General features: G+C 43.4%; 1 protein-coding gene across 4 annotated transcripts in view; it reads right to left on the bottom strand.

The window, feature by feature from the left end:
- Positions 1-24,558, bottom strand: part of ASXL2 (ASXL transcriptional regulator 2) — a 222,482-nt gene that overhangs the window by 62,773 nt on the left and 135,151 nt on the right. The window lies entirely within an intron of this gene.

The following is a 24,558-nucleotide window of genomic DNA, read 5'->3' as shown; positions in this document are numbered from 1 at the left end:
GGTGTGCAATATAAAAACAAATTAAAATATTAGACCCAGAGTTCCTGTTAAAGGAGTTGCACGAATTGCCCTGGGGTTCTCTGCTTGGAAATGTACACATTCAGAAAGCAAAGGCTGCACTTTACTCAGTGGGAAAGAAGTACAGGCAAGCTGAACTAAAAATACAATCCCCCCCCTTCAACTATGTGCAGTCATAAGCTTAAAATAACCCAATTTTAACCAGCTAATGGGATCCAGATATATTACATAAAACATACAAAAAAGTCATCACAATATATTTTGAGAAGCACATAAATGTATCTCTCATTAACCCAATGCTTTGCTTATTTTACAGGTATATGATTTATCATAACTAGAACGCCATAGTGAATTTATATCAAAACAAGATCAGACTTACAATTGCCACCCACCATTTTAAAAAACGATTTCTTCCACACAAGTGCTCTTCACTGAAATGAAAGAAAAACTGATGTTTCAAAATACTGTTCCAATTACAGCTTTCCAGAATTCCCAGTCCTGCACTTTGCTATGGGTGAAGTTGAAACTTTTACTGCTGTAACTATGATTATACAGTCTTAGTATGAGATTAGGTTTTTATGATGTAGAAAGGGCCAACTGTTTGCTGCACACACACGCACGCACAAAGAGATACTGGAATATACTTGGCACTGGCAGCTCTGAGGAAATGAACGACATCACTAAGCAAGTCCAAGGCATGTCCACACACATTCATGCATATCCACACTCTCATGATCTCATCTCAGGAATCCACACACTTTCCTCTCTCCTTCTTGAAGCCTCCTGACCAGCCCTGTATTCACCCACTCTCTCTTGCTCATAATGGGTGACTCTCCTCTGATGCAAGGGCAGAGAAACTTACCACTGACAGGCACCAGGGAGGAGCACAAAGAAGGGAGGAAAGTGTGTTTAAACTCACCTCTGCCCTGGGTGAGGAAATACAGAATAAAGGCAACTCCGAATGGGCCTCACTAGAGGGCTGGGAGCTAAGGAGGGGTTTAATGTTGAAACACTAAGAGAAATCAGGCTGCTCAAGTATGCATGTATCCTATCCCATACATAGGAGTGACTCCATCCCAAAAACATGCTCCTTCAAATGTGTCCATCTAGTTTGTTAATCAGGGGATAAGAACAAGGTGGAAATCTTCAGATTAACAAGCAAACCACAGCCCTGCAGACTGACAGCTCTATTCTCAAGCTAAAAGCAGAGCCCCCAAAATCCATCCTCATCATGACAAATGCTGATAGACTCATAGACTTTAAAGTCAGATGGGACCCATATGATAATCTAATCTGAGCTCCTGCACAACACAAGTCACAGAACCTCACCCACCCACTCCTGTAATAGACCCCTAACCTATGACTGATTTATTGAAGTCCTCAAGTCATGGTTTAAAGACTTCAAGGTACCAAGAATCCACCAGCAAGTGACCCATGCTACAGAGGAAAGCAAAAAACCCCCAGGGCCTCTGCCCATCTGCCCTGAGGGAAAATTCCTTCCTGACCCCAAATATGGCGATCAGCTAAACCCTGAGCATGTGGGCAAGACTCACCAGCCAGACACCCAAGAAAGAATTCTCTATAGTAACACAGAACCCACCCCATCAAAAGGTTCACCACAGGTCATTGGCATATTACCACTAGTAATCAAAGATCAGTTAATTGTCAAATTAGGCTGTCCCATCATACCATCCCCTCCATAAACTAAGCACACTCAGTCTTGAAGCCAGCTAGGTTTTTTGCCCTCACTGCTTCTTGTTGCCAGATTTTGGGTGTTTTAGTAATTTGAATGGGGTTATGGGCTCGCCAATCGATCTGATCAGAAGATAATGAGGTTCTTGTCCCAGAATCAGGTTCCAGAAGAGGTTTATAGGGACCCCGGGGTGCACGACAGGAATGCTCACACTCATAGCCAAATTTGTATAATTTTATAAGCTTTTATTAAGATAACATAAAATGATGGACAAATGACTGATTAAAAGACAATGAACAATCAAATGGATAATGGACAGGATTAGTCTTATTTTAGAGACTCGTGATATATATATTTCTACGGTATGCTTTGAATTAATACACTCACACCCCTTCCTGATGACCTGGTTGAGAGAGCTGTCCGGTTCGTCAACTCTTGAGTAGAGGGGTGGAGAGCTAGGCAATGCTTGAGAGCTAAGAGCTATAAGGCTAAGACTAACACTACAAATAATACTAAGTATAACTGAAGAACAAAAATCTTAACACTAACTAAAAGAAGCTTCAAGAAGGAGTAGCTGATGATTGCCCCAAGTAACATGGTTTGCCCCTTCTTATACCCTGAGCAATATGGGTCCTCCTAAGTCCAAACTTGGATTCTTCACCCCCAAATTATTAGGGTACACTTATTCTATAGGCTGGCAGGTTCATGTGTATTAGTGACATATCCACATCCTCTTTGAGTCTCCTCTCATAAGGCAGGTTTTCCATTCCGCTGATCATGCTAGCAGCCCTTCTCTGCACCTGTTCCAGTTTGAATTCATCTTTCTTAAACATGGAGGACCAGAACTGAACACAATATTCCAGATGAGGTCTCACCAGCACCTTGTATAATGGTACTAACACCTCCCTATCTCTACTGGAAATACTTCATCTGGTGCATCTTAGGACCGCATTAGCTTTTTTCATGGCCATATCACACTGGCAGCTCACAGTCATCCTGTGATCAACCAATACTCCCAGGTCCTTTTCCTCCTCTGTCACTTCCAACTGATGCATCCTCAGTTTATAGCTAACATTTTTGTTATTAGTCCCTAAATGCATGACCTTGCATTTTCCACTACTAAATTTCATCCTATTTCTATTACTCCAGTTTACAAGGTCAGCCAGATCTTGTAAGATATCCCAGTCCTTCTCTGTATTGGCAATACCTCCCAACTTTGTGTCATCCTTGGATTTATTAGCACATTCCCACTTTTTGTGCCAAGGTCAGTAATAAAAACGTTAAATAAGATTGGTCCCAAGGCCAATCCCTGAGGAACTCCACTAGTAACCTCCCTCCTGCCTGACAGTTCACCTTTCAGCATGACTCATTGTAGTCTCCCCTTTAACCAGTTCCTTATCCACCTTTCAATTTTCATATTAATCCCCATCTTTTCCAATTTAATAAATAATTCCCCATGTGGAACCGTATCAAATGCCTTACTGAAATCTAGGTAAATTAGATCCACTGTATTCTCTGTCTAAAAAATCTGTTATTTTCTCAAAAAAGGAGATCAGGTTGGTCTGGCACAATCTACCTTTCATAAAGCCATGTTGTATTTTGTCCCAATTACCATTAACCTCGATGTCTTTAGCTACTTTCTCTTTCAAAATATTTTCCAAGACCTAGTATACTACTGAGGTCAAACTAACAGGTCTGTAGTTACCCGAATCACTTTTTTCCCCCCTTTCTTAAAAATAGGAACTATGGTAGCAATTCTCTAGTCATACAGTACAACCCCTGATCTTACAGATTCATTAAAAATCCTTGCTAATGGGCTCGCAATTTCATGTGCCAGTTCCTTTAATATTCCTGGATGGAGATTATCCGGGCCCCCCGATTTAGTCCCATTAAGCTGTTCGAGTTTGGCTTCTACCTCAGATGTGGCAATTTCTACCTCCATATCCTCATTCTCATTAGCCACCCTGCCACTATCCCCAACCTCTTCATTAGCCTCATTAAAAACAGAGGCAAAGTATTTGTTTAGATATTGGACCATGCCTAGATTATCCTTAATCTCCACCCCATCCTCAGTGCTTAGCGGTCCCACTTCTTCTTTCTTTGTTTTCTTCCTATTTATATGGCTATAGAACCTTTTATTGTTGGTTTTAATTCCCTTTGCAAGGTCCAACTCTGCTTGTCTTTTGGCCTTTCTCACTTTATCTCTATATGTTCTGACCTCCAAGAGGTAGCTTTCCTTGCTGATCCCTCCCATCTTTCACTCCTTGTAGGCTTTCTGCTTTCTCTTAATCACCTGTCTGAGATACTTGCTCATCCAGCTTGGTCTACAACTCTTGCCTATGAATTTTTTCCCCTTCCTTGGGATGCAGGCTTCAGATAGTTTCTGCAACTTTGACTTGAAGTAATTCCAAGCCTCCTCCACCTTTAGATCTATGAGTTCTTCAGTCCAGTCCACTTCCGCAAGTAATTCCTTTAATTTTTTAAAGTTAGACTTTTTGAAATCAAAGACCCTAGTCACAGATCTATTTTTTTTATTCTTCCATTTAGTTTGAACTGAATTAGCTCATGGTGGCTCGAACCAAGGTTGTCCCCTATAACCAGGTCTTCTATGCAGTCCTCACAACTCACCAACACCAAATCTAAAATGGAATCCCCTCATGTTGGTTCAGTAACTATTTGGTGAAGAAATCTGTCAGCTATCACATCCAGGAAAATCTGGGCCCTATTATTATTACTAGCACTTGTCTTCCAGTTTATATCTGGAAAGTTAAAATCTCCCATAATCACACAATTCCCAGCAATATTTACTTCATTAAAAGCATTAAAGAGGTCTCTGTTCATGTCCAAATCAGATCCCGATGACCTGTAGCACACCCCAAACACTATCCCACGGTAAGCTCTAGTAGCTTTCTTTCCCAATGTGACTTTAGCCCAGACTTACTTTCTTATCTATTCCATCACTTCTAATTTCTTTACAGTCTACCTCATTATTGATATACAATGCTACTCTACCACCTTTGCCTTTATTTCTGTCTTTCTTAAACAGCACATACCCTTCAATACCTGGTACACCAGTCGTGACTACTATTCCATCATGTTGCTGTTATCCCTATAATATCCAAGTAAACAACTCCTCTGGCTATTGGAATTGCTACCACCCCAGGACTCCTCTAGAAAGACACATGCTAGTTCTGGTTTCAGCCTATGTGTAGACATGGGGAGTGCATGTGAGGGGTAGTGATTACCTTTGTATCCAGGTCAAATTGTCAACTACTCCATGCTGAGACCACTACTTGAGCACACATTGAAGAGTTAGGCCAACCATGTCAATCCATCTCTGGAGGCTCCTGGAGCCAGTCGTCTTTCACTATATGCTAACAGAGAATGCCACTGTACCATGGGATCAGACAACCTGTGCTCTATATTCATATACCACAGCCATGAGAGGGAATAGGAGAGCCTCCTCTGCTTCTGCAGAAGCAATATCATGATCACAGATCACCAGAACTGTTCTTGACAGTGAGCCAATTTATCAGTCCAGACATCATTGCCTGAGTCACTGTGTAGGGTAAGGAGAAAGAAACAAAGATATAGAGATATACATACACAAACACACTCCTCCTGAAGAAGTTTTAAAATTTAGCTAAAAGTACTAATTATTCCTAAATAAACCTCAAGATAGCCAACATTAATTAGGGGATTTCATACATATGTGGGTTTTAGGAAAAAGTTAAAGGAGAGGGTAGTGGCCTGATTGATTAATCCAGGAAGAGCATGCTATGCAGGAGTAGCAGCACAGGTAGCTGGTAATCTTACTGATGACAGATACTCAATACATCTTTAGACTAGCTGCTCTGGAAAAGAGCTGACACAAACAACTTTTGGCAGCTAATCTTCTCTTATTAGGCAAGATAACTAAGAAGCTGGTGAAAAGCAATCCCCAACAGCATCTGCTCTTGACCAATATTTTAGTGCATGTCTATAGTGCAGTTAGACACCTGTGGCTGGCCTATGCCAGCTGACTCGAGCTAAGGGACTGTTTAATTGCAGTGTAGATGTCCAGGCTCCAACTGGAGCCCAGCTGTAGCACCCTGCAAGATGGAAGGATCCCACAGCAGAGGCTGCAACCTGAGCCACAATGTCTACACCTCAATTAAACAGCCCTGCGAGCCCAAGTCAGCTGGCCCTGGCTAGCCGAAGGTTTTTAATTGCAGTGGAGACATACCCTTAAACCCCACTTGGATAGGCTTCAAATCAGACTACGACAGTGTGATTGGAATGGTCACAAAGGTGGCCGTTTGCTTTTTAGCCATGAACAAAAGGCAAGCTTCCATTAATACTCTGCTCTTCTATAACATCTTTCACCCGAAGATCTCAAAGCACTTCTGGGAACATTAGTTAAGGTAGCCTGTAGCTTCATCACCCCTCCTCTTCCCTGGACAATAAAGGCAGCACTGTGGTGGTTTGCATTCATGGGGAGTGTTGGCCAGTGGTCAGGGGGTTAAGGCTTTTTGAACTGCAGAGGGGGAGGGTGGTAAAGGGAGCTCGAGCCCTTCCATTCTACCAGGCTCCAGTCCAGGGCCCTGGCAGGGTTATCAAATGTCTGACACCCAGGAGCACCTTAAGGCTGCCCTCCTTGGGCCACTTTCTACCACCTTACTGTTGTCCAAAGTTCACAGTCCATAGCAAGAAGGAATGAAGAGGATCAGTTCTAGTGTGTGCAGTTTCTTTTCTCCCAGTGCCAAATGTGGTTTGGGAAAGAAGACAGGTTGAATGGTTCAGGTGAAATACTAAGACCAACTTGCGGATGAATTTTGGTGAAGTTTAGCATCACCTTGTCCCTATGGAATGTTGCACACGGAAGTTCAGCCATAAGTGTCTGAATCTCACTCATTCTTCTGGTTGAAGTGATACTAACTAGGAAGATCTTTTTCAGAGTGAGGTGATGTAAGGCACATTCTGTGAAAGGCTCAAATGGAGGCTCGGTGAGTCTCAGGAGGACTATACTGAGGACGCAGGCAGGGTTGGGTTGTCTGACTGGTGGGTAAGTGTGTAGTAGCCCTTTAAGAAACTTTGATACAGTGGGGTGAGGGAAGACCGAGCACAACTGCACAGGTGGGTGACAAGCTGAAATGAATGCAATATGGACTTTAAGAAAGCTGAGCGAAAGATTACTTAATGAATCTCATCAGGCCAATCAAAGATTTTTGGTATTGAGGCCTGGACGCAGTCTTGGCCTTTTTGGACATATAGAGAATCACCAATTGGAAGAATATGTTCTTCTGGTAGCTGTTTGCTTTGTATCGGGATTTACTGGACCTGTAAAGAGCAGTCCCTGTCCATGGTGCTCAGTCACCCAACAGCCACACTGTCAGCTCTTGCGATGACTTTGGGTCTGGATGGCGTATTTGGCCATCTGTTGTGAGATCAGACCCAGGCAGTCAGGGAGCTGTCCCAGAGACTGAATGGACATCTGTCATCAGAACTCCTTTGGCTAGTAGAAGCCAACAAAATAATCATGGCTTTGTCTCTTTTGATCTTGGAAATCACTCTGCGAATCACAGGAACTAGTGGAAAGGTGTACAGCAATCCTTTGGCCCCCTGGTAGAAGGAAGATATCTAGTAACAACCCTGAACTCAAAAGTCTCCTGAGGATCAAAAGTTCTGACATTTTGCACTGTCCCTAGTGGCAGATAATCAATCATCTCTTCTGACAGAGTATCCTTTTCCACAATGGATGTGGGTAAGGACCATTCATGGCTCATCACTAATTGTCTGCTCAGGAAGTCTGCTAAATTGCTGCAGAGATTTGGCAAGATTTTGACTTATCCTGCATGGCTGCAACTACTAAACATCCCAAGTTTGGGTGGGATTAAGAGTGCTTGAAATTTTTTAGGGCACTTGGTAGCACATATCCACTCATTTGGATGAAGGCTGAATAGTTTCTACATGCAGAATCTCTGTGGACAAGCACTCAGACTGGTGCTAGGTGTTGGACCCATGTGGAAGATGTCCACAGAAGAGATCTAGGCAGTTCCGTGAGGACATATATAGGGCCCACAATTCGTGTGGTGGTCAATGCCAGAATCTTTGCTGGTGGTGTTATCGGCGCTGGTTTTCTGAGTGTTGCTCTCACTTTGGTAGAGGACTTAGCCTCCCTGTCTTTGGAGGAGTGCTGTCTCTTCTCTTCCTTCCAAGACAGTGTCTCCCAATGTTTTAGCGTTGTACCTGGACTCTGCTTGGCCCCTTTCAGTCTCACCCTTGCATTAGGGCACTAGTGTCAGTTCCAACAATTATGTGGGTGCCACAGGTGCCACTGTTGGGGTGTTGCTGAGTTAGTCATTCCTGTGCCTATAAGGTTATCAGTCCCAGTGCTGGTATAATAGCCTGTGCCAATGGCCCAATACCAAGGTAGTCAGTGCCAATTTTGGTGCAATATTTTCTTTCCTGTTTCTGCTTGATCCTGGGGTGTGGTGTCTGCTTGAGGGAACACTCACTGAAGATGACTCTCTTCATTCTTCGAAAAAGGTAATCTCTTCTGGATCTATGGTGATGTGCATCAATTGTTTGCACAAGTATAGTTTCAGCTCACATTCCTCGACTTACGAGAATGATTTGCTTTTACTGCACACTTATGATTTTCCCCCAAACAGAACAGCCATTGACTATACCCATCGACTAGGGGGATAAGTCCATTGCCAGTCAGGCAGGGTTTAAACCTGGATTCATAGTGGTAGGCTGTAAAGAGGGGTTTAACTGGGGGGATGTTTTCACCTCACATTTGTTTTTTGGAAAATCCCATTTAAAAAAACCCACCTAAGAATGAAGAGAGTGATGGAGATTTCTTCACCAAAATGTCAGAAAAACAAATGAGTTTGAAGCTGAGAAGTAGCAGGCTGGACACTTGCTGCGTTCCATCTCGATGCCATGAGCAGTAAGAGGGAACTGCAGCAGAATTGTAGCTGCTCCGCCCATTATGCTGTCAGCAGAAACATGAGGCGGTAGAGACAGAAACTGCTATTCAAAATAATCCAATCTTGCATGCATGAGACACATGAACAGTCACAATGGACTCCATACTGACACATACTCCTTTGGTAGAACACCAGGCCTGGCTGGCAGCAGAGACCTGGGAAATCAACAGCTAGAAGGAGGTGATTGTTGAGCAAAGTTGTCAGCATTGCCTCAGTGGCTTCCCTCTCTCCCAATCCTTCCCTGAGGAATATGCCTTGCAAGAGGGTTATTAGCATGACTGACGTGGGGACTCCACTGCACTCGTTATTGAAATGTGAACTTAATGTTGTGCGACTATAGCATGATTTAAAGCAATTGGGGAAACCTTCAACCATATGTTCACTGTGGGAACATACTGGGAAATTAATGGACATTTCTAGCTATAAGGTATTTAAAAAAAGGGTCTCACTCTGCTGGTTCATGTTATGAGCTAAACAATACCAGTAACAAATCTAACCTCATGAGACTAGAGTCAAACCTTTATACCCCTTTCCTTCCAATGCAAACTACACCACAGCACTTACACCTAATAAATGTGACATGCGATTCCAAGACTTTGGGCACATACAATGGCAAACATTAGCAGCAGAGAGAGAGGTATAGAAAGCACAATGATGCCGAGTACATTGTCAGTTAGTACTGTCTCTCCAAAGACCCTGCTAGGATCCAAAGCTGTCTTGTTTTATGAGATAGCCATAGGAGAGGACACTTTCAAAGCACTAGGGAATTTCAAGGTGCCAATGGTTTTCCTTTGAAAGGAGCATTTAATTAGAAAAATATAGCGATAAATGATCCCTTAGCATTATGTAGGGACTACCATCCTCCAGTGATCCCAAATGCACACCCTCCCACCCCACTGCATCCACCAATGAAATGCAGCCACTTGCCTCTGCTGGTGACATCCAACAGCTTCTAACTGCATTCAAGAACAAACAGAACAGTTTAACAAAGGAGATGAAGAAGAATCCCATATCCAACTGAAACAGTGGAGAAATTAAACACACAAGTTAGCCAAACTGCAATTTCACCAGAACTCTGGGATTAACACCCTATTCTTGCATCACGATCACTTCCTGGAGCATCCTGTTTCTTATCCAAGCACTAACCAGGTGCAACCCTTTGTGAGCTGACAAGATCATAGATAGAAGAAGTAAGGCTAATCGCATATACCTTTTCCTTTTAAAAATAATGCAGAGAATCCCAATCCTAAATGTTACAAACAAAAACCAAAAACAAATGAGATAATAAATGACTGGATATTGTCCTGCACCGTTGGGGTGCTCCTGACTTTTCTCTCATTCTCAGTATGGGTGTCAGAACTAGTCAACACAAAAATCACTCTCAGGATGAATCTCTCCTATCACCAGAGTGATTCTCAGTCGTCTGTTGTTCTTAGGCCTGGTCTACACTGATAGGCAAATTTGGCAGCAGTAAATGGGAGTTACACAAGCTACACAGAATAGCTTGCGTAACTTATGTCGACTTCCTAAATTCCCTTTTGCGCACTGTCTCCACTACGCTGCGCTGATGGGAAAGGAGTACCCATTCACACAGCACTATGCTTTTTGGTGAGGCGGGTTTATTAAATCAACTTCCAGATCAATTGAGCAGGTCTTCACTTCCGCTCAATCGATCTGGATAAATTGATCTGATGGCGGTGAATTTGCAGAGTTTGTTATAAGTGAATGAAGTTATTTTGAAAAGAGCATTCTTAGCCCCTTACCTTGTCATCTGGTCATAAGTTCCTGCTAGGAAGAGAGGGCAGGCCAAAGGACTAACCACAAGTGACTGACTTCTCTCAAGGTACGTCTAGGTTGCAATCATTGGGTATGATTGCAATTCAAGTGGACATACCTGAGCTAGCTTTAATCTAGTTAGCTCAGGTCCCAGAATTGTGATGCCCTGGCAGCAGGTGTTCCAGTGTGGGCTGTACAAGACCACTTAGAACCCTGGGTAACTATTTATGGGGCTAGCCTGCACTGCTGCAGCTTCACTGCTTCGACATTCGAGCCAGCTAGATTAAACACCCAGAGACTGCAGTCTAGACATACACTCAGAGATCAAGTGCTCCTCCTCTGTCTTCGGCACCAAACATCCCCTGAACAGCTTTGCCAATGCAAGTCAATCCCTGAGCCCCACAAAGTTGTGACAATGCTCCTTAATTCTTATCTTAACAGTGACAACAAATCATATCATACAGTTATAGGTCTTTAACATGAATTATCTCCAAAGGTGGACACTAATAGTTCAAAAAGACTGTTACTCTTCATACTGCAGTCTTTGCATATATACATTCATGAACCATAGCTGTCTCTTGACTTGAACCTCTTCAAAGATCTAAACTAAATGAGTGTGGTAATCAAGGATAGATCCAGTTTGTGTGTGGCAGGAACCACTTTTTAGACTGTAGGAAGGTGCAGTGGCCTTCCTCAGAGCCTGGGCCGGAGGAAGGGCTCCCAGGACCAGAGCAGACAGTGAAAGGGCCGGCTGTCCAGTCTGCCCGGCAACTGGAGAGCCGGCTAGGGATAGGTCCCGCCGGCCGTACAATCCGGCAACAGGGGGGCGGAGTCTCAGCCGGGGCTGAGAGTACAAAAAGCAGGTCCTGCAGCTCAGTCAGAGACAAGCTGCCACCGGAGGCAGACGTGCCGTCCCGCCAGCTGCAGCAAAGGCCTGAACCAGGCCGGGCCGCTGCTCGAAGCGAGCGCCTCCCGGAGCAAGGACCCCGGAAGCGGCCCAAGCAACCAACCCCTAAGAGTTGGATAGGGCCCCCGGGCACCATAGACTGGCCTAGGCCTACAGGCCCCAAGGACTGGGCTGGGTCCCAGTGACTGGACCAAATCCCCTGAGCCTGAGGGCTGGGAGATCCCCCCCGAGGCCAGACCCGACCTGGAAGAGCTGCCTGATGCCGAGCCCCCAGAGACGGGACAGGACCTGGAGGAGCTGCCTGAGACCGTGCCATCCCCTGAGCCCTGTGACCTGGAGGAGCTGCCCCTCGCAGAGGAGCTCACCACCTTGCCCCCTGTGGACGAGGAGAGACTGGCGGGCCTACCTTGGGCCGTGTACCCCAGCGACCCCGAAGACCCGGTGGACACAGGTACCTGGGGATACGGGGAGGAAGTGTCCCAGGGACAGCCATAGCCGTGGTTGAGACAGGGGAAAGCCCTGTTGGCGTGTTGCGGGTGGAGCCCCGCCGACTCAGTGGCAACACCTTTGCCACTGCTAGGGCCCTGGGCTGGGCTGCAGTGGAGTCGGGTGGGCCTGCGTCCCCCTCCCTTCCCCCTTGTCCTCACCACCCAGGGAGTGATTACAGTCCCCTGCTCAACGGACCAGAGGACACTGCTTGCTCGCCCGCCCCGCCTGAGGGCCAGGACTAAGGCTTGTGCGTGACACTAACATCCCCTTGTAGGAAGGTGCAGTGGCCTTCCTCAGAGCTTGGGCCCGAGGAAGGGCCACCGGGACCAGACGCGGTCGTACACAGACTAACAATACAAAAATATCTGAGAAGGGTTTGTTATAAGTGAATGAAATAAATTTGAAAAGAGGAGCCAACTTACCCCCTATCTTTGTTGTTTGGTCTGCAAGATGCTGCTAGAAAGAGAGCACCACACAGCCTCTCAGAGAGACACCACTCTCAAAACATCAGGAAGACCTTAACCCTGAAGTAACACTAACTGTAATAAGATAATCTCATGTCTCGGAACCTCATCACTCCTCAAAATGCTTTTATTTTCCTCTCAATAGTGAAAATCTATTATTAAAAGAAGGCCTCAGCTTTCATATCCGGGAGCCAGCCTATGCCTGCATGATCTGCGGCAATGAAACAAGAACCAGAGCACAAATTCTATGTGGCACCTGCCTGAACGGATCTCACAGCTACACAGAACCTTGACATTATTACAACTAAGAACAGAAGAATAAGTAGGTATAGAAAATAAATTGTACAGTGTATGTTCCTGGTAAAAAGACCCATCCAAGGACTGTGTGGGTGGGAAGCTACTGCCCTCAATATCATGGAGAGGATTTCTCTTAAGATCCTATTTTTACAGCTCCAACTGATTTATATTGCCCAGGATGGAGGAAGGGGAGGAGTTGAGGGTTTTACCTCGTTTGAAGAATCTAATCCCAACAATCCTGCAGTCAGCAGGAGATCAGCTACAGCTTCTGTGCTTTGTTACAGTTAAAACTTCTCTAAACACTGGAAAACAACAATGGGTGCCACTAAAAAGCAAAACACTAAACCAACTGCAGTTTAGGAAAGGAAATCAGGACTCAGTGCCTGGGAGACTTTCTGCTCCTAGGTTCATGTTTAATTTTTCAATCCAAACTACTATGCAGCCCTATGTCAAATCTACTTTAGCTATTTCTAATCAGCTTACTATTGTGGTATCTAGGTGCAACCTACTTTGGGTGAAATCCCGCCCCATTGAGTCAATGGCAAAACTCTTATTGACTTCACTGGGGTTAGGATTTCACCCTCTAGCTTTGTGTTTGTTTATGTGCTGACTAATGCCATGCCAGATTGAAAAGAAACAGGTTGCTGTCCAAGGGCAGCTAGCAGAGTCCCAGGATCACTCTATCTATTCTGCCTTTGCTGAACTGGAACCGGGGCTGTGGAGTCCAGTACATTTGCTGTCCTATCACCATGCCTTCAAGCAGCAAGAATTGCAGGGAAGTCAAACAGAATGCACCTTTTCCTCTTTAGGGTGTGTTTCACAGACACTGCATCCCAGTGTGTCACAAAGTCAAATAATCACAAAGGGAAAGACAAAATAAGAGGCAAATACAAGGGGACTGGATGGCTCAAGTGCATTGCAATGGCACACTGACTATTATCTCTAGGTTGCTGGCTCAAACCCAGAGCAGATAAATAGAGACCACACCTGAAATGAATAGGAAGCTAATGTAGATGTTTGAGGAGGGAATGACCACATTTCTTTGAACTCCTGTATCTAGGCTCCTGTACCGCACACATCACCATGTATGAGTGCAGGAGAAAGGTAGGTAATAGCATTCTGCTTTTGCTGAATTCTGGAGCTCTTTATTATACCCAAGAGAGAGAAAAATTGTGAGGTCTTAGGTCCCTCAAGTAATTTTTACTCCTCTCTCTCTCTTCTAGGAATTTATTTTTGAATAAAAGAAGTTAAAAGAAAGAAGAGCACATGGATAGAAGAGTCCCCTGTATTTCACTGAGTCCAAGCCCCAGCAGTAAATTTTCCTACCCGGGTAGGCTAGATTGCTGTGATCTATAACGGTTTGCTATAAAAGTGCCCCAGCCATCATTTTGTCTGTTGCTGGAAGGTGTATTGCTCACTAATCCACTTTACAGCAAGACAGATCACTTTGTTGCCATGATATACACACCTCAAAACAAGTAAACAAGTAAATGCAGGTGCCTGGGAGAGGATTATTTGATTAGTAGGCATCTGATATGCACAAAAAATGATAAGCACTACTGATTGTAGTACTGTGGTCATGCTGTTGTGGCTGATGAGGCACCGTCATAAGCCCCTAGTCTCAGGTGCATAGCTTCCTAGAGAAAAAAAGAGTGTTTCTAGAGAAGGACTGTGAGAGACAGATACACCTAACAAACACACTCTAAACTTAGGCCAATAACCGCCCCCAAAAAACAAAGAAACCCTGCAAGAGTAAAAAGAATGGAAGCAGAAGTCCAGCAGCGGAGCGGGAACTATCCAGTTTACTACACTGAATGCAGCATGTGAGATTATCTGCATTGTGAACAGCTGGCATTTGTGTGCATTTGGTGCAAACAATTCACCACCCTCAGAAACTGCATACAGGCCTTGAGACCATAGTAGCTGAACTGGAGGAGCTAAGGCAGACAGAGAGGGACATAGACATAACTTTCATGGACACAGTAGAGTGGTCCCACCCCACGCCTGACAGCCTCTGTGCTGCTGAGGAAGATGAAAATCTCATGAAAGACCATCAGGCTGGAATGGAGGGAAAGATCCCATAGTTGGGACCCTCCTTCCAGATGATGTCTCACTGAGAATACCCCTCCAAAGGAGGGCAACCCAGTTACTAAGACGACACAGATAATAGTAATGGGGAATTCAATTATCAGAAATATAGATAGTTGGGTTTGTGACGAGTGAACTGCTTGCCCAATGTGAAGGTTGTGCACCTTTCAAGACATCTAGCTAGACTTACGTGCAGTGCTGGGGAGAAGACAGTGGTAATGGTACAGGTAGGTATCCTTGACATAGGGAAAGATAGGAGGCCAAATTCAGGCTGCTAGGTAAGAGATTAAAATCTAGGACCTCCATGGTAGCATTCCCTGAAATGCTTCCAATTCCACACACTGGAGCAGTTAGACAGGCAGAACTGCAGGGTCTCAATGCGTGGATAAAAACGGTGTGTGGAGGAGAAATGTAGGTTTCTTAGGTCCTGTTGGGAAAGGACAAGCCTTTACAGGAAGGATGGGCTCTACCTAAACCAAACCAGAACTAGTTTGCTAACATATAAAATTAAAATGGCTGTAGAGAAGTTTTTAAACTAAGGGCAGAGGAAAGCCAGCAAGTGCAGAGGAGCACACAGTTTGGACAGACACAACCCTTAGGGGAAGATTTCTTAAAGGGGACACTCTATATCCTAATAAAGAGGATAGACGTTTATAAAGTACAGGTAGAAACTGAAGAGGAAATGCTCAACTGAAAGAGTCCAATTCAATTATATCAGAGGAAGGCAGACAACTAAGCATTGACAAATTTTATAAGTGCGTGTATGCCAGTGCTAGCAATCTAAATACTTAGATGGGTAAACTTGAGTGCCTGATATTAAATGAGGATATAATAGGCATCACAGACGCATGGTGGAATGATGATAATCAATGGAACACAGCAATAGCAGAGTACAAAATATATAGGACTGGAAGAATAGATCACACTGGTGGAGGACTGCCACTCTCCGTGAAAGAAAGCATAGAGTCAAAATCATAAATGAACCAAACTACCATAGACTCTTCCTGGATAGAAATTGCTTGCTTCAATAATAAAAGTATAGCACTAGGCATATACGAGTGATCACCTGACCACAATGGTTAAAGTGATTGTGAAATACTCAGGGAGATTAGAGAAGCTAATGGGAGATTTCAACTAGCCCCTATTAATTTGATAGTAGAATTGGGTTCAGGGCAGTATACAGAGATAAAATTTCTGGACACCATTAATTACTGCTTCTTGGAGAAACTAGCCCTGGGCTGGAACCCATAAGGGGAGAGGCAACTCTTGATTTTTGTCTTAAGTGAAGCACATGATCTGGTCCAAGAAGTGAATATAGCTGACCATACAGACATTAATATAATAACGACCATAATGTAATTAAATTCAGTGTCTTTGTAGAGAAACCCAAAGAAACCCAAAACAGTAGCATTTATCTTCAAAGAGGGGAACTACACAAAATAAGGAAGCAGTTAAATGGAAATTAAAAGGAATAGTCACAAGGGAGAAATGCCTGCAAGCTGGAAGGAACTTATTTAAAATCATCATAATAGAGGCTCAAATTAAATGTATGCCCTGCATAAAAACAAACCACAACAGGATCAAATCAACGCTAAAGCTTGAGAAAGTTATAAGCACAACTGGAATTAGAGTTTTATAATAGAAAATTCTGAGCAATTTTAACTACTGTCATTGCTACCTTTGCCGCCTATAATACAATGGCACATTCTGCAGCTGTCCTCACTCACCACTAAATACAGCAACCTGCTTGAGCCAAGCAGTTAGGCAAAATTATATATTGGAATCGGATGTCTGCAGACTGCATCTACACAGGAAGAGCTGCCATGGACTGCAATTAAAAACTCTGAAGCCTTTGGCTGTCCTTGGTTTAATTACACAAATGGAACTGGATTACGAGGAATGATGGTCCATGATTAAGGTGCTAGCTTGTGAGGCAGGAGATGCAGGTTCAAAGCCTACTCCATTACAGTGACCTTGGGCAAGCCATGGCAGCAAGTCTCAGAGCCCAAGTCAGCTGACTTCGGGTCCCTCTAGGAGCTAAAGCTAGCAGTGTAAAGGTATTCCTGCTGGAGCTCGAGCTCAGAGACTCTCCTCCCGCACTGGGTTTCAGAGCCCAAGCAGGAACATCTACACTGCTAGTTTTAGCCCCGTAGCATGACTCCAAATCAGTTGACCTGGGCTCTGAGAATTGCTGCTATTTTTTTTTCAGTATACACACACCCTCTGTAACTCAATTTTCTATCTGTACTAGGAGATAATAGTACTTCCCTACCTCACAGAGTTGTAAGGGAGGCTAAATACCGTACAACCGATATCATGAGGTACTCAGATACTATGGTAATGGGGGGGCCATATAAATACCTTAGATAGAATCCATCCCTCCTACTTGTGTCAACTGGCAACTTTAAAAGCTAGCTAACCTTAAGAATGTGCTACCAGCTTGATGTCTTTACATGATTAGCACAGATGCTATGTTAGAAAGGAACAAAATCCTGATTTCTCATAGCTAATAATTGAAACTAGAGCCATGTTTCAAGCATTTGGGTGGACAAGCTCTGGTTCTAGAGGCAATTTTCTAGGCTTTTATCAACACTGCTCATTCCCAGGGGAGGGGTCGAAGAGACCTGGGAAGGTCTGGCAGGAGTGAAAATGAAATGGAAAAAGCACACTTCTTTCTGCTCCACTAAGTAATTGTTGAAGCGGTTTAATTTTATTTAGTTAAATACTAAAATCCAATGAGGATTTCAGGTTTTAGGTGAAATTGCTTCAGTTCCCATTGTCCCAAATGCTTTTCACATGGCTAGGTTTTGAATAATTATTTCACTGCTTACCCTGCTCTTACTGACATCCAGTACTTCTGTCACACACAAGCTATTCTTTCAACATTGGACAAACCAAACCACAGTTGAGAAAATACTCGGTGGTTAAAAGCAACAAGCTTTGGGCTGCACTTTTAAAAACTTCATCCTCTGTGCAAGTTATTGTATCAACAGTGTGCAACATCTCCAAGACGACATGTAGATATTACACGATCAATCACAATATAATATTCTCATGACATGATGGCTTCAAAAATATTCTGAGAAGTTTCAATGTCCTGCCATTAAATGTTATCAAAACTAGAACTGTACCAGGACAAATAGAAATGGTGTCATCAAGTGTATATATCTTAATAATTCTTTGGCACTGCTATAGGACCATTTGAGAGTGCTAAATGTGCTTTACAAATAAAGTAGGTCAGCTCAAACATTCCTGTGAGAAGTCATTGCTTCTAAATTAATCCAATTTTAAGATGAGTAAACTAAGGCACTGAGAAACAAAAGCTAAAATTTTCAAAAAGTGGCCTCTGATATTTGGTCCCCGTCTGACACACATTTGGCCTGATTTTCAGAGAAGCTGAGCACCCTCAGAACCATGGACTATAAATGGGGTTGTGTGAGCTCGGCACCTCTTCACATCATCCCCACGTAAGACACTCAAAATCAGCAGACAAAAGTGAAAATTCGGACTTGCTCTATGGCCTTGAGTAAATCATGTAAGTCAGCAGCAGAACCGACACTAGAATGCCAGAGCACCTGAGTTCTAGATCCGTTCTAATTACTAATAAAACGCAGCCCTACTGGCCATATGTAGCCCTAATACAGAGGTGACAAGTTATCTTCAGCAACTCAATGGAGATGCTGTATGATATCTCTTGGGACCTGGGAAGATTACTCATGTCCTTATGTCTTAGCCGCTAATTGACACAGTGCTTTAAATGTGAAACCAATCTCAAGGCTAGTCTACACTTAAAACGTACAGTGGCCCAGCTGTAAAAAGCACTTGAGTAGCTGCGTTATGGTGATGAGAGAGAGCTCTCCCATCGCCATTATAAAACCACCTAAATGAGCGGCGGCAGCTATGTCGGTGGGAGAGTGTCTCCCGCTGACATAGCGTTGTCCACACAAGCGCTTATGCTGGCAAAACTTATGTAGCTCAGTGGGGTGTTTTTTCACACCCCTGAGCAACAAAAGTTTTGCCAGCATATGTGCTAGTGTAGTCAAGGCCTCATTGAGTGAGCTGACTCTGTAGATGCCCACTATAAATAGTTGCCAAACACGGAATCTAAATTCAATGCAAATTCAACACGCACATGCCGTAACATGGTAATGACCCATCAGACACAAGGACATTACATACCATTTGTGTGGAGATATCAGTGCTACTAAAGCATAATAAAACAGTGACAGTTTGCTTTCCATTTATGATAAATATAGTATAATCAAATGCACCTGATTGTCCAAGACACAGGAGGTCTACACCACAATCAAGAGTCTCTCCCATCTTGTACTGGGAGGGTTAGCAAGTATGCGGCTCTCAAAGAGTTGAACAGATGCTCTCCCTAAAAACACAGGTTACAAACTTTCTATCCATAAGAGCCAGGAAGTTCTACTGCATGAGAGGAGACAGTGCTGTGAAAGTTTGAACTGAACAGAATACTACCTCATCTCATTCCCCTGCTCACAAGCACGTGGTTTAGTTTAGTTGATCTCCAGCCCCATCAAATTATATAGCCCATACAACCACACAGTATTTTATTTGGAATCATTTTTCTTTTTCTTTTGAGCTCATGGCTATTGTCTTTTCATTCTAGTGACGGAAGCTGAGTCTGATAATGTCAAGGTCAGTCTAAGTTCACTCTTTAGTTTACTGGTGAGATGCTATCTCACTCAATTGCCTGTTACTGCATGCCTTGACCTCTTCTCAAAAGGAATGCCGCTCAGAGTCAGGTATTGTGCATGTAAAATGCAAATTTATCTGACAGCAAAGAGGATCCAACACTGGGATTCAAGTTTTGCAAGTACCACATGATATTGGGGGGAAAAAGGGTCCTTTTATCCCACCTGCCTTGAACTCCACACACCCTTTTCTTCCAGCCCAGTGCAGCTGACAACATTGTTCCAAATGAGATCTGGATGGAATGCCCTTCAAAGCTTATCAATATTCATCTCTTATCAGCTAGAGGAATGATTTCTGAGACACACAGATAACCCCCCATCCCCATCTCTTAGCTCTAATAGTAGTGCAGAGCACAACCATCAGGCTAGGCAGGAAAATAATTCTGTATCACAACAGATGCCATTAGAGTGTATTAGTGAAACAGAACAATGTACAAGTAACTGCTCAGTCCTGCTGATAAGATAATGCACATGCAACGGGTATGTCTTAAATTTCCAGTGCAAAGAAACCTGCAGAAATCTGCTGCATGAGGTTAGAACAAACAGGGGTGACCTAATGAAATTAAAAGTCAGTAAGTTTAAAACAAGCATAAGGAAATACTTCTTCACACAACGTACAGTCAACCTATGAGACTCAGTGCCAGGGAATGTTGTGAAGGCCAAAAGCATAACTGAGTTCTAAAAATAATTAGATAAATTAATGGAGCGTAGATCCATCAATGGCTATTAGCCAAGATAATCAGAGACACAAAACCCCATGCTCAGCTCTGATTGCCAGAAGCTGGGACTGGATGACAGGAGATGGATCATTCAGTAATTGCCCAGTCCCTCAGAAGCCTGGTGTTGGCCACTGTCAGAAGACAGGATACTGGGCTAGATGGACTGTTGGTCTGACCCAGTATAGCCATTTTTATGTTATGAGAACGATGCTATAGAAAGGGTGACACAAAGTTATTCTTGCTGCTCCTCAGATTAGCCTAAACAGCTGCAATCATACACTGGAGGTTTCAATTCCTCTTTGGTCTTAAACTTCAGCTCTTTGGCTTGAGTTTCCTCAGTTCATCATGTCAGCAGTGCAGGTGGATATTCCAGAACAGGAAGGCACAGGGCACAAAACAGCGAACCGTTTCTTTAAGTGCTGCTCCTAGCCAGCTGCATGCAATTAGCAGAGTTCTCTTGGGAGACTGAGTAGGGAGCCCCAACACGACTTGGCTCTTTCTATCATTTGAAATGGCTTCTTTAGGTATGTTACCAATGGTATCTTCCGAGGTTTAACAGTCTTTTGGAAACAGATTATTTTTTTAAATGTTAACTATGCTGGAGTTTGATACCGTATGCAGATGGCGGCATCTGATGCAGCTTCCTGTCAGTTGGCTTAGGGGCATAACCCTTATGTTCTCCTTTCATTTGTTGGAGAGGTTTATTAGAGGATCACAAATTGCCTTGGAATCACTTCCTCACAGAAAGTTTTATAGTCACCTAAGATAGTACTTCCCAACCATTAGGACATGTAATATCAGGAGTGATATTTGAAGTTTTGTTACTAATACTCTAGAATTCCCCCCCTCTATCTCCTCAGTATGTTGCCTGTACTTGCCTCCCATTCAAATGTGTGCACTATAAGCATCCATATCTTGACTGCCTGTAAGGAGAGAAAATGGGGATTTGAGGTGGCCCGAGTAACTTTTTTTTATATACAAGGTTTTTGATATAGAGCAGTTTTTATTTACTTGTATTTCCAGTCTAAGCATGGAGTTTGCAATGACCAGGATGTGGACATTTTCTGGTTCCAGATACTTCTGTATAAATCAAAAACTAGTTGAAGGTTAAAATGAACTTTAAAGAAAAGTTAAAAAAAGAAAAAGAAAAAGAAAAAGAAAGAAATCAGGTACGTTAATATTTGCCAATCAGACTTCCCAGAAATGGGTTTTTAATCAGCCACTTGGGCATAATAGTACTGGGGTATCCATAAGAGATTAATGTGACATTAAACAGAGATAGACCCCACAAGTGGTTTAAATTATCCTGTCAATATTATGCATATCCAGAAACCCTTTAACTTCTACACAATCAGTTAGGTTTCCTGAGCACATTAAACACGTTTGACAAAAGAATTTGTGCATTTACCCACTGTCGCTGTTGAGTGTTTCCAATCCAATGGACACAAGTCCCTTTAAAAACACTCACCTAAACAAGGTCAACTGGCCTGGCAGCCCTGTGATAGATACATAGATTCCAAGGCCAGAAAAAGACCACTGTGATAATCTAATGTGACCTCCTTATAATAGGCCACAGAGCTTTCCCAAAATAATTTGTTTTGAACTACAGCATATCTTTTAAAAAAGCATCCAACCTTGACTTAAAAATTGCCACTGATGAAGAATCCACCATGTCCCTTGGTAAATTGTTCCAATGGCAAATTACTCGCACTATTCAAAATGTATGCCTTATTTCCAATCTGAATTTGTCTAGCTTTAACCTGCCACTAGATCTTGTTACCCTTCTCTGCTAGACTGAAGAGCCCATTATCAAAAATTTGTTCCCCATGTACGTACTTAAAAACTGTATTCAACTTATCCCTCAATCATCTCTCTGTTAAACTAAATAGATTGAGCTCCTGGAATCTCTCATTATAAGGCAGGTTTTCTAATATTTTAATCATTCTGCGGCTCTTCTTTGAACCCCTCCAATTTATCAACATCCTTCTTGAATTGTGCCCACCAGAACTGGACACACTATGCCAGCAGCAGTAACACCAATGAGAAATACCGAGGTAAAATAATCTCTCTACTCCTACTCAAGATTAACCTGTCTATGCATCCTAGGATTGCATTAACCCTTTTGGTCAGTGTCACACTGGGAGTTTATCTTCAGCTGATTAACACGACCCCCAAATCTTTTTCAGTCACTGCCTCCCAGGACAGAGCCCTCTATCTTGTAAATATACTCTTCATTTTTTTATTCCTAGATGCATACGTTTACATCTGGCTGTATTAAAATCCATATTGTTTGCTTGCGCCTAGTTTATCAAGTGATCCAGATCAGCCTGTATCAGTGACCTGTCCTCTTCATCATTTCCCATTCCCCCAGTTTTTGTACTGCAAACTTTATCAGTGATTATCTTCTTCCAGGTCATAAGTCCATATGGTCATAGGCCAAGAACCAATCTCTGCAGAACCACACTAGACACACCACCCCTGTTCACACTTACATTTTGAGACCTACCCAGTAAGTCTGTTTGTAATCCATTTAGTGTGACATTTTAACGTTGTATTACTGTAGTTTTTCATCAAAATGTCATGAAGTACCAAATCAAATGCCTTACAGAAAACTAAGTATATTACATCAACATATTAAACAAACTTATAAAAAAGCAGCCAGTTGCAAACCAAGCGAGCTATGAACAGAGGAGAAGCAAACAGAGGGAGTTTCCCCGGGAACTGTCCGAGAAGGGCTACAGTGAGTACCGCACATGGGGGGTTTTGTTGTGAGCTCATGGGGTGAATGAGTGTCTGTCTATGAAACCATTTGTTTGACTGGTGCTAGTTGCAGGAACTGTTTGACAGTTTGACTGTGTGTTTCCTTGTTTGAAAAGTTTAAATTGGGAGTGCTTTGCTGCAGGTGCACCTTGAGTGGCTGATTGAAGGGTGAGGCTTTGAGGCAGGGCAACTGTTTCGAGCCAGTAACCTTGAAAAACAAACAAACAGCCAGTTGAAGAACAGAGAAGCAGCAAACAGAGGGAGTTTACCTGGGAGTTCACCTTAGGGAAGCTCCCACAGAGTTTTTGCGTTTCAGGCTTCTGAGATCAGTAAATATAACATCTGAAGAGGCTCTTATAAGGAAGATAATATGGGCAGCACAGTATGGGGAGTAGGTGAGCAGCCCTCAATGGTGAAAGAACAGATTCAGGATTATTTAGAAAAGCTGGACATTCACAATTCCATGGGGCCGGATGCAATGCATCTGAGGGTGCTGAAGGAGTTGGCTGATTAGATTAGATTGCAGAGCCATTGTCTTTGAAAACTTGTGGCAATCAGGAGAGGTCCTGGATGATTGGAAAAAGGTAAATATAGTGCCATCTTTGAAAAAGGGAAGGAGGAGGATCCAGGGAACTACAGACCAGTTAGCCTCACCTCAGTCCCTGGAAATACCATGGAGCCGGTCCTCCAGGAATCCATTTTGAAGCACTTGGAGGAGAAGAAGGTGATCAGGAACAGTCAGCATGGATTCACCAAGAGCAAGTCATACCTGACCAACCCAATTCCCCTCGATGAAGGGGTGACTGGCTCTGTGGATGTGGGGAAAGTAGTGGAGGTGATATACCTTGACTTTAGCGAAGATTTTGATACGGTCTCCCACAGTATTCTTGCCAGCAAGTTAAAGAAGTATGGGTCGGATGAATGGACTGTACAGCAGATAGAAAGCTGGCTAGATCATCGAGCTCAACCAGTAGTGATCAATGGCTTGATATCTACTTGGCAGCCAGTATCAAGCATAGTGCCCCTGGGGTCTGTCCTGGTGCCATTTTGTTCAACATCTTCATTATTGATCTGAAGGATGGGATGGATTGCACCTTCAGCAAGCTTGGAGATGACACTAAGCTGGGGGGAGTGCTGGATATGTTGGACGGTAGGGATAGGATTCAGAATGACCTAGACAGATTGGGGGATTGGGCCAAAAGAAATCTGTATCAACAAGGAGAAGTGCAGAATCCTGCACCTAGGACGGCACTGCTACAGACTGGGGGCTGACAGGCTAAGCAGCAATTGTGCAGAAAAGGACCTGGGGGTTATAGTGGACAAAAAGCTGGATATGAGTCAACAATATGCCCTTATTGCCAAAATGGCTAATGGTATATTGGACTGTATTAATAGGAGGATTGCCAGCAGATTGAGGGAAGTGATTATTCCCCTCTATTCAGCACTGGTGAGGCCAGATTTGGAGTATTGTGTCCAGTTTTGGGTCCCCCTCCCCACTACAGGAAGGATGTGGAGAAATTGGAAAGAGTCCAGTGGAGGGCAACAAAAATGTTTAGGGGTCTGGGGCACAGGATTTATGAGGAGAAGCTGTGAGAATTGGGCTTATTTACTCTGTATAAGAGAAGAGTGAGGAGGGATTTGATGGCAGCCTTCAA

This window comes from Emydura macquarii, unplaced genomic scaffold (genome assembly GCF_026122565.2).
Source record: "Emydura macquarii macquarii isolate MOO-44397 ecotype Brisbane River unplaced genomic scaffold, CSIRO-AGI_Emac_v2 contig_1300, whole genome shotgun sequence".
NCBI classification, from domain to species: domain Eukaryota; kingdom Metazoa; phylum Chordata; order Testudines; family Chelidae; genus Emydura; species Emydura macquarii.
Note: the sequence above shows the minus strand (reverse complement) of the source record. Positions and strands in the feature narration are given on the sequence as shown.